Source organism: Camellia sinensis, mitochondrion (assembly GCF_055761805.1).
Source record: "Camellia sinensis mitochondrion, complete genome".
Lineage (NCBI taxonomy): Eukaryota > Viridiplantae > Streptophyta > Magnoliopsida > Ericales > Theaceae > Camellia > Camellia sinensis.
The window spans coordinates 94,438-105,000 of NC_043914.1; the positions used below are offsets into that span (position 1 = coordinate 94,438).

General features: G+C 46.2%; 1 non-coding gene across 1 annotated transcript; it reads right to left on the bottom strand.

The window, feature by feature from the left end:
• Positions 1-6,864: 6,864 nt before the first annotated feature.
• Positions 6,865-6,999, bottom strand: trnS-UGA. Its single transcript has one exon. It is a non-coding gene; the product is annotated as a tRNA-Ser (tRNA).
• Between the last annotated feature and the right edge of the window lie 3,564 nt (positions 7,000-10,563).

Below are 10,563 nucleotides of genomic sequence, written 5' to 3' on the forward strand. Positions count from 1 at the left end.
CAGTCCCGAATGTAACTACCCCCGGACCACCCAAGAAAAAACGAAATTGCAAATCAAAAGAAGTCGCATTAGACAAACGAAGAGAAGGACCGTGCTTAACACGGAGATGCGCAAAGTGAAAAAGAACCAACGAGGATAAGGGAAGGAGTAGCAAGTAGAAGCAGGACCGGAAAAACGGGAAAGGAAAAGAGATAAATAGACACACATGAAAGAAAAAAAGAAAAAGGTGTCTAAAATCTCACCAATTTCCCATCCACACGAAAGATCGGATGTGGCTAATTGGAAATGTAGGTTATTGAATTGTCAAATGCTTTTGTTATGTACTTCGTCTTCGGTTTTGAAAATGTATTCTTTTATTTTATACGGACCCGACATTTGAGTTCTTATATACTTTATTCTTTTACCAATCCATCAACACTCGGAGAGCGAGTTGAACAATATTTAGCACAGCGGGGGCAACCTGCGGAATATGGGGAAGGGGGTTGCCTTCCTTACTCGGCGGGCATGGGACTGGGCTCAATCAAGCAGGCGGCATATAGAGAAGGCGGGTAGGTGTGACAATCCTAACAGGTTTGACCAGCTTTTATTTCGTTCGAACAGCTTCCACATATAAACATAGAATCCACTTTCCTTGTCTAACGTGCTCTATGCATACCTCTTTATGTAGGCTGAAAGAGGACTACATCTTCTCTACTTGGGTATGTAGGATGAATGGGTATCCAGTGATGTGTACTTCTCTTCTCTCGCGTATAGCACAACCTTGGTCACAATTGATATGGCTATGCCTAGCAAGGACCTTCAGACGAGTACTACCGGCTACCTGCTAGCGGCTATCGGAAATGAAAACAGACTATGAGTGGCAAAGACCTTCTGTCAATGATTGACGCCTTTAGGCAATGGCAATCAGTTATGACTGTTGCTTATGGGCGTCTATGTCTGGCGTATAATCGAAAAGTGAATTAATGTATGTAATGCATCGTCTCAGTCCTTCCCTCTATTCTAGGTAGGAACATTCAATTATTCCGTAGCGGTAAGTGAGGTCGAGGTAGAGTGTTGTAGAGTGGAATGGCGGGCTGGATGCGGGCGAATAGGTCATAATATTATCCATCAATCGAATAACTCGATTACCGGGCTACCCCAACCAACTACTATCTATGCCATGAATCGAATCAATCACTCACTATGAAGCCTTCTTCCTTGTATGGCCTTCCCGGGCAGGTGCGTACTGAATAGCGTGTATGGATGTAAGCGTGATGCGGGGACGTGGGGATGGGTATTGTCCGTATATAACAAGCAGATGTAATTCAAAATTAATATCAGCATTTCTTTTTTGTGTGGCCGTGAATCAGTATGCTGGTCTCAAGTTTTCCTTCCTGGTACTTATTCTTTTCAATGCGGGAGAATGGGTCGAATCTTGAAGAGGAAGCCTTGGTTGAGCTGTCAGAGGTCCGGAAGAAGCATCCAATCGGAATTAGCTTACAGCAGTGACAAGCTAGGTGATTGATCCTTTGATTTAGTCCTCCCAAGGGTGACCATTAAGAAGAGTCCAATCTGAGCGATCAGACGTCCCTGGGTTCGGGTTCCGCTCCTTCTCATTCATATTAATGGAAGTTCTTTGGGCTTCCTTCTTCTCATCTGGGAGCTGGGACTAAAACAATTCCTCCCACAAGGGGTACGGCTTTCATCCTTACACCGGGGAAAGCGGATTCTTAAAAAAGGAAGTTCCGTACTCGGTTGACAGATTCTTAGGCTCAATCTCAGGTCTCCGTCTTTGCCTGGCAGTTCAAGGGATTGGCTGTCAGGCTCGTTAAACCTTTACCGAGTTCCACGAGGAAGGTCCGATCTCAGCAAAGAAAGACGAATTGGATGAAGAGGTCGAATGATGAGGAACTCGGAAATACGCTCGGTATGCAGATCGCATTACACTATTGGTTGTTGATCTTTCGTGGCGCGAGGTGCCTGTATCCTACTCTGAGTTTCCTAAGGGTTAGTTGGCTTTCCCTTTCTCCAAGCCGACTCTTTTCACTGTGTGTGAGACTTCCTTCCCTGTGATGAATCTCTTGTCTCATCTCCAAATCCAAAAGGATGAGAGGCGTCTGTCCGTCACTCCTAATGGAAAGAGTACTCTCATTAAAGCAGGGTGACATAAGACAGTTGACCTCAGACCTCACACCAGATTTCCTCTTCCCGATCGCCCGTTGACATCAGATGCCCGGTTGGAACGATTGAGATCGTTTCCGACAGATGAAAGTACTTCAACTACTGAAAGGGGAATGGCTACTTCAGATGAACATCATTATTCTGCTTTACGGATCTATTCAATTGAAATTAAAGTTTCTTCTCGAGATTGAATTCCAATCTCAGGGATTCGCTACTAGCGCTCCTTCTATCCTACTTCTTGGCTTAACACAGTTCGCTTACCCGATTGGCTGGCTTATAGCGCTATGCGCTTGCCTTATGCCGTATACTTTTCTTTATTGAGATGAGATCGGCTATTTCCTTATCTATTTATTTGCTTATACTTGCTTAACTCATACAGAAAAAGATTAACTAAAGATATGGCGCACCACATAGAGATTGATTGATTGCACAGTTGATTAAAGTGACCAATAGCGATTGAGATATAGATCGCGAACACTCACTAAAGGAGGGCGATAGAGACTCCGGACAGCTCGACCTCTCCCAGCCATCCCTTACCAGCTCGACCGAGTGAGACCCTTGGCTTCTCGTTAACAACAAAGACAAATAGGGGCCAGATTTCGATCGATTTCAAGAGGACCCTTTGGGACATGATGGAACGTACACGACCAATCAAGACCGCTTGTGGGAGTTGAGACCAGGCGGGATATTATTATTGAATTTTTGAAATTCTTTATTCATATTCAATTGAATTTACTCCTTCAACCGAAAGAGAAAGCCTTACTAGAACTTCAAATCAATGATTCACTTCCTTTCGTGCGCCTATTTCCTTATTTACCATGGCTACTTCTTCGCTAGCCAAACCTTGAAAGATCCGTTACAGGCAGAGAACAAGCGATTGAAGACCGATGGCCGGGAAGGGAAGAAGTCTTTCAAGGACCCGGCTTCGTGGACGAGAAAGAATAGAATCAAGGGCCATGCCCGACCCGAGCTACTAGGCCAGGGCCAGAGGAGAGGAACTATTTCAAGCAAGGATGCTATGACCTCAGACCTGAGACCGATTGAAAGATATAGGAATGAATGAATCCAATGTCATCTATACCGTGTTTTTGGGCTGTCATAATGTGACAGTTTCGACTTCCATCGGTCGACTTCTGTCGTCTCTGTCTATTCCGTTTAGGGAATGGGCTTATTCATTCCGATTTCTGTAAATACTTCTCCCCAGCCTCGGTCTAAAAAGCTCCTGCCCTTCTTGCGGGCTCTCAGTGATAAAATCTGGTTTTGGGAGTTGCCGGTGCGAATACCTTTCTCTTGCTTTGAATAATTAGCTCATGCCTTGTTGCTTGCTGTGCCCGGTGCGAATCCCCTTCGTTCCTTTCTTTCTTTGCCGGGTCAAGGAGATTGGTTGGGTTCTTTGGTTGCTTATTCCACTTCTTTCAGTGGGAGGAGTTTCATCAGCAGCAGCGAGGTCAAGCCATAGGTACGCTTCAGTGCAAGCTCCGTCTTCGCAAGCGGTGGCCGACAGGCCCTTTGAAATGAATATCCTTTCCGGCCCGGTACTAGAGGAGAGGGGAGAGCAGAACGTCCTCTGAGTCTCTCAACTGAAACTTTCACTGGAACAAGAACCTGACCTCAAGCCAACTATATAGAGGGCTTAAAAGCGCCTTGCCTCAAAAGAGAGATAGAGCTCTGCTTCTTCTGCTTCTGCTTTTAGAGGTATGAGCTATTCTTCTTCTCTTTCCTTTTCTCTTATAAAGAATGGGTCTCTTCCCCTGGCCTTGTTGTCTCTATCGATCTCACAAGTCTCTCTGGTATAGGCAAGGGCTCATCTGTGAATGAATCCCTTTACTATATTCCTCTCCTCCTCCCCCAGTCTGGTCCCCTTCTTTGTATCGGTGTTTGTTGCGGAGCTTAGGTCGAAAGGAGCTTTGGGAAAGTCCCCAACTGGTCTTGACCGACCAACTGCCGAAAAGCCCTTGCTTGGGTCAGCTCTTCGGGGGTCAAGTCTTTTGAAAAGCTTTTCTGAGGCCACCTTTCTTAGTAAAGGCTTTTGTTTGTGGTCTGCGATGGGTCTAGCCCCGTGAGCCTCTCCAAACGTTCTCAAATCGGCCTCTTTGTTGTTATTGTTGCGGGCGTACGGTACTACGGCCTTTATTATTCCACTTTCTCAAAATGTAGAGCAACGAATCGAGAGTCTCTCGCTATGTCCCCATTCCTTTCTTCGATTCTATGGCCGATCTTGTTTAATCCAAAGCTGGTGCAAGCGATCTCATAGGTGGGGAACTCGAGATAGGAAAGCATCAAGCAAGACAAGAAAAGGCTTTTACTAAAGAAGGCTGGTTCTCCTCTTGTGAATGAACCAGGAAGAGATGGAAGATGGGCAAAAATGACACAGGATGGAAAGAGGGAAGTAGACCAAAGCGGAGGAAAGAAGAAAGCTCAAGCAAGGGAGAATGGAATCAGACGTAAACCAAAGTCGGAGAGGCCTTAGGTAGTAATGGGGATGCCTTCAATTCAGACAAGAGATGACGCACGCTTCACAAGGAGGCTTGGAAATGGCGTACTTATTGCACCTGGCACTAATAACTCGAGTGCCGCTGCTGCTACGGGGGAGATTTTTGAAAAGACAGGAAGCGCTATTGGACCTGGACCCTTGCCAGTTAATAGTGGAGCCTTACCCGATTCCAAAAGGGATGGATTCCCGGGAAGGCAAATGCTACCTTGACAGAAGACTTTACTAAACTTCCATAACCTTGAATGAAAAAGTAGATATTTCGATATATCATTAAGGGAAGAACTCTTCCTTTACTGATTGGAATGATATTCCTTTTATTGCTTGCACCTACCAGAAGGAGGAGAGATCCTTAATTACTGATATCGAGAAAGCAAGGACGCTATGAGTGTTCGCTAATGTCAGCCCTTTGATTGCTTACTTCGCTATCCAAGCGGGATGAGACTTTGCGAGAGTTTCCAGATGAGCAGGAAGGGCTGGAGGACGTATTACCGGAGGAGAGGACATATTGAATGGAAAGAACGAAAGCGACGTACGTACTGGATTGACCAGCGTGTGCCAACTACTCTACTTCCCTATTTCTTGCTTTTTAACCTCCCCTTATTGGTGCACTCTTTCCCCCAATTCACCGATAGAGAAGAAAGAGATAAGCAATGACCGGACTAGACCAATGAAAGCGGACCAAGGTTTTTATTCGTTAGCCAAGCGCGCCTATTACAGCGCCTCTATTACAGAAGGGAAAGCGATGTGCCCTATTGACCAGCCGAAGAACATCCTTATAAAAGAATGAATGGGAAGCAGGCCCGGTCTATATTGCTAGAGTTATGCTTAGTTCACCCCCCTCCATTCTTATATTTAAATTCCGTCTCTAAGCTTCCCCCTTAGTGCCTGCTGAGACTTATTTCCTCTCGACTATAGTTGAATGGAAGTTTCATTTCCTAAGTCTCAAATAATTTCTTTTATTGAGTCCCCATAGTGCATTCCCCTACATAGTCTGTAGATTAATTAAACACTAATAAGGCTTGCAATCAATATAAAAAAGAGAATTCCAGATTGAAGATCTCTTGACCCATATACGATCCAGTTCTACATCTTAGCGCTGAACTAATGAATAGAGATTGAGCTTCACTTCGCGAGTCGGGAATGGCATCATTTATTAAAAACTGCTAGCGTTGACAAGAGATGAGCTAAAGAGGTGGCCGGGCAGTTGACCAGGCCCTACCACATACAGACAGCAAGCAAGAGCTGCGCCGGCTTATCCGGAAAATCTCATTGTTGCCACCCTAAATGCTACTACCTCTTTGCTAAGCACAGGAATGCTTGATCGAGAAAAGCAAGCAAAGAAGCAGCAGGATACGGAATATGAAGGGGCTGGAGGTAGAGCCAATGACCAATTGAAGAGTTACAGACTACAGTATAAAGCCCTCAATCATGCTCTTGCCAGTGGCATAGATTGTATATACTCTCGCCGATTAAGGAAAATTATGCGCTCCACGAAAAAACATAGGGGGTCGTCCCTGGACTTAAGGAAGGAAAAACAAAAAGTGCCCCTATGACTCTGGTTCTAGTGAAAGCGATGAAAGTATAGCTGTGCTCCAGTTTTTCGGGTAAAAGTTCTACGGTGAAGAGCCCGGTCAAGGCGACCCTATTAAAGAGAACATTCGGGACATCAAAGCCGATGCGATGGTAATCTCGTCCTTAGTTGCCGAATCTAATGGAGGTTTCAATCCGACGGATCAACCGTAATTGGCAGGTAAAACGAGGCCTCGACGGAGATGATGGATGGGAACTCCTACTCTGACTATAGTTGCGATCTCTAAGCGGGATTTTCAGTCATCTATCCCTTTTCTTTCCCTAGCGAGTGAAGAACGAGTGTTGAGCGAGTGAAGTGCCCCATAAGCTATAAGGGCGAGCTATATGTATAAATTCCGTGAGCAGCGATTGAACTGAACGTTCCAAGTGACCTGACCTCATGAGCTGGACTCGAACCAGCACCTCTGGGCAAAAGACAGACTCAGCGAACTTCCCTTTGATTCGAATCGTGCCTTTATAGGTCTACTTTTCATATTTCCGTATATTATATAAAGAAGGGAGTGACGTCTGACCCATTACTTGACCTCCGGCTAGCTCTAAAAAGACGCTACCCGATGAATGCAATAACTTGACCCTACCTTTTAGGCATATTCGGGGAAGAGCCCTTTTTCACTCCTACTTAACTATAGAAAGTTCAACTTCCCTTGCTTCTTCCGACTTGAGATTCGAAATAGAAAGCTAGTCTTTGTATAGTATCCTTAACCATCTTCCGAAGTTTTCAAGACCGACTCTTTCAACCGCTCAGACATACATCCCCTATACCCCTCCCCTAGGCCTTACTCTTTCATTACGCCAATCATGCAAGAGTTTGCTATTTTAGATCTTTGGGCTTTATACCCTTTAGATCATTAAAACATGAGAGGGCCTCTTGGAATTACTTTTGATTCCATGGGATTTCATATCCAGGATCATTGAATCCAGTTGTTCTTCACCGTAGATGCCTTCAAGCATCTCGCCGATAGGTTCGTGCTGCTGCCGATTTTGGCATTCGGTTATCAGCTCGAATCTTATGGATAACCTCAACCGCCTCGTCGGCTTGCTTCTCCTGGTATTCCATGTAGTCACGCCATTCCTTCGCGCTGAATTCCCGTCGCTCAACCGTAGGAAACAATTCTCCATCTTGGGAGTCAGACTTGCAATCAATCCCTTTTCGTCTTAGGCGCACAACTGCGCACTCTCCGAAACGGAAAGATAAAGACCACTTTTAAAAGTACCAGCCAACTCCTCATCGGAGGCTTCGTCGGTGTACTCTGGGACCCTTCTCATCTGAGAGGGATTCTCAACGCTCTTCCTCTTCAATCCTAGTGATTCGGATGTTGGGATCATTGAGAGTACCTTCCGACCAAGCTTTTATGGCCGTGATCATCCTCATTGTGGTCTTATTATCCACTGTCTGTCGACGCGCTTCCTTGTTCTGTATGATGACCCAATCTTCCGGTTTAGTAACCACCTTTGGATGATCAATGGCCACGGCTACTATCGTCCCAGGAGGACCTATAAGGAGACTAGGATCGACAAACTCTTGATCATCCGTCAGGACATTGACTCCCCCATGGTTTGGAAGAGGATTCGTGTTCACATTGGGTTGGAGTCGGGCTGCCTCCTGAGTCTTCACTGCGTTTGTATCCAGCAAGTCCCGGATCTTGTGCTTGAGCAGGAAACAAGACTCTATATCATGCCCAACTTGACCGGAATGGTATATGCATTTCAGCTCCGGATTATATGACCTGGGGAGAACGTTAGGAGGAGGTAAGGCTGGCACAGGAGTCACTTGCCCTGATGCGAGTAAGCGATTGTAGGCCTCTGCCATTGTGATAGTAAGAGGTGTGAAGATTCGCCTCTTTTTCTCCATCTGCCTTTGTTGATTTACCCGAACAGCATTGTTCACTGGAGGCGCAGCCGGCGGGGGTGCTGGTAAGTTCTGCACCGCCTGGGCAGGAACTACTTGAACAGGAGGAATGTACGCCTGAACGGGCGGAGGATACTGGTTCGCTCCGTAAGAGGCGGTCGGAAGAATGGTCGCGATGTCCCCCTCCTTCTTCTCAGGCTTCCTGGTCATACCGGGCTTCTTAACGTAGGAGGACGACTCTGCCCCGGCACGGGAGGTATTGTCGGTAATACGTCCTGATTTCAGTGCGGCCTCAATTGCTTCGCCTTGGCGTATGATGGCGTCAAAACTCTGGCCTACGCTTACGCACATCCTTTCGTAGTATACTCCTTTACAAGTGGGCAAGAATCGCTGTGACTTTTCTATGTCCGAGAGAGGAGGGTCTACTTGAGCTGAGGATTCCATCTACCTGAGGGCGTATTCTCTGAATGACTCTGTAGGCTTACGACTCATTCCCATCAGATAGCACCGGTCAATAGTTAGCTCACAGTAAAGACCATACTTTTTGAGAAAGGCGTTTGTCAGGTCAGGCCAGGTACGAATTTGGGGTATCTCCAGTCTGGCGAACCACTGCAGAGCTGAACCGGAGAGACTACGCTGGAATAGTTGCATGAGAAGCTTCTCATCATTTGAATGCCCGCAGAGGGCTCCTACGTAGAGTCTTAGATAAGCGACCGGGTTCCCCGTCGTACTTGGCAAAATCGGGAACTTTGAACTTATCCGGCCATGGATGTTCAGGGTAGAAACAGAGCTGGGTAAGGTTCATGTTTCCATAGCGACTGATCCCTTGCACCGACTTGATAGCCTCCTTCATGGTCTTGATCTCTTGAGCTACCCCATTGTCTTTTGGCTCAGGCAGAGAAGTAGCCGTGGGAAGGAGGGACGCTTCTTCACCCTCAGTTTCCGCATTGACGAGACCTGGAGTTGAGGTATACGCTGGAAGTGCATTCGGAAGTACCCCAGCGGCCGTGGGAACATGGAGAGCTCCTTGATTTGGTGGAAATTGAACAACCGGAGGTGCATACTGTGCCGCGAACTGCACTTGATGTCTAGAGAACTATTCTTATAGGACCGGACTAGGGAACAACTATCCCACACCGGAGGAACGGAAACACCCCTTTAACAAGCAAGCTACGCACCTTTGAGTTCTCGGGGTGAGGTGCGAAGCTAGTTCCCGAGTAAGTAGCTAAAGCAAGAGGGCAATCAAGCAAGCGATCGTAGGTACGCTAAGTAACTTGTTATATAAGCAGATTGGTGTGGAACTAGATCCTCTGCTAGAGTAACAGTTGTTGTGTAGCCAGGTTCACCCGCCCAATGCCAATGATACGAAGAGTTAGCTTTGCTACCCTGGCTCAGAGAAAAGTCTACTTGCTTGCTAGAGAAGGTGACCCTTTCGTTTTCGGGTTTGCTTTTTAGTTTGAAAAGAGATTCTTTTAGTGTTCCGTGTACCTTAGGTCGAAAAGAAAAAAGAAAGAAATATATATATATAGAATAACAATATACAGAATTGCTTAAATAACTAAGCGCGTCCAAAATCAGAGTCACGATCTACTAAAGGGCAAGTAGCTTGATTGGTTCGAATCCAATTCGTGAGATGGCTTTCGAAAGGCCTATCTTTTTTTTCCGGTATACCGCTCTCCAGAGCGAATGAACATAAGTCCAACCTAATATCATGAATATCCTTCGCCCGTTATCTCCTCATCTTCCTATTTATAAGCCACAGCTCACTTCGACGTTTCCCATTTTCCGTAGATCCGTCTTTTCTTTTCTCTTACTTGCGATTGTTTTCATTTTCGTTTATTCGATTATTCTCATGATGGGGCTCGACCCTAACCTATTTACTATTAAAGTAGAATCAATGATCCTAGCGAAGGGACTCTCCTTTTTGTTCCAAAGGATCGGATGTCTCTTTTTGGCAGAAATTACGACAGTTGTTTTTCTGGACGAGGTCACTCTGGCTAACATGATGGTGAACTCCGGCGGGGCGGATTCTTCTGCTTCTGAAGGCACTTCGGGCACAAAGCCTCCTGTTCCGGCAACCCCAGCCTCATCCGAGAATTCTTCCCTAGGGGCCGCGCCGCCACAGGCTGCTCCTGCGCTTTCCGCCGAGCGGACCGAGGAGCTCCTTCAGGAGAATTTGAGAGAAAGAAAGGGCGATCTCGGGGAAGGCCAAAGCATGTGCTCAGTTCGCGAAGGGGTAGAACAAGACTTCAACGTATCCACCACAGGCCAAAAGTTTGACTTAGTCAAACAACTTGAGGTTGAAAAAGAAGTTGTTCAGGGGAAACCCGCCCCGGCGACAAATTCCGCCTTCAATGAAATAAGGGATCATGAAGGGCAAGATAGCTCGGTAGAAGGGATTCTAGATGCCCTCTAATCCCATTATTTACTGATTGAAAAGAAGATAGACAAGGAAGAAGAAGTTGGATTA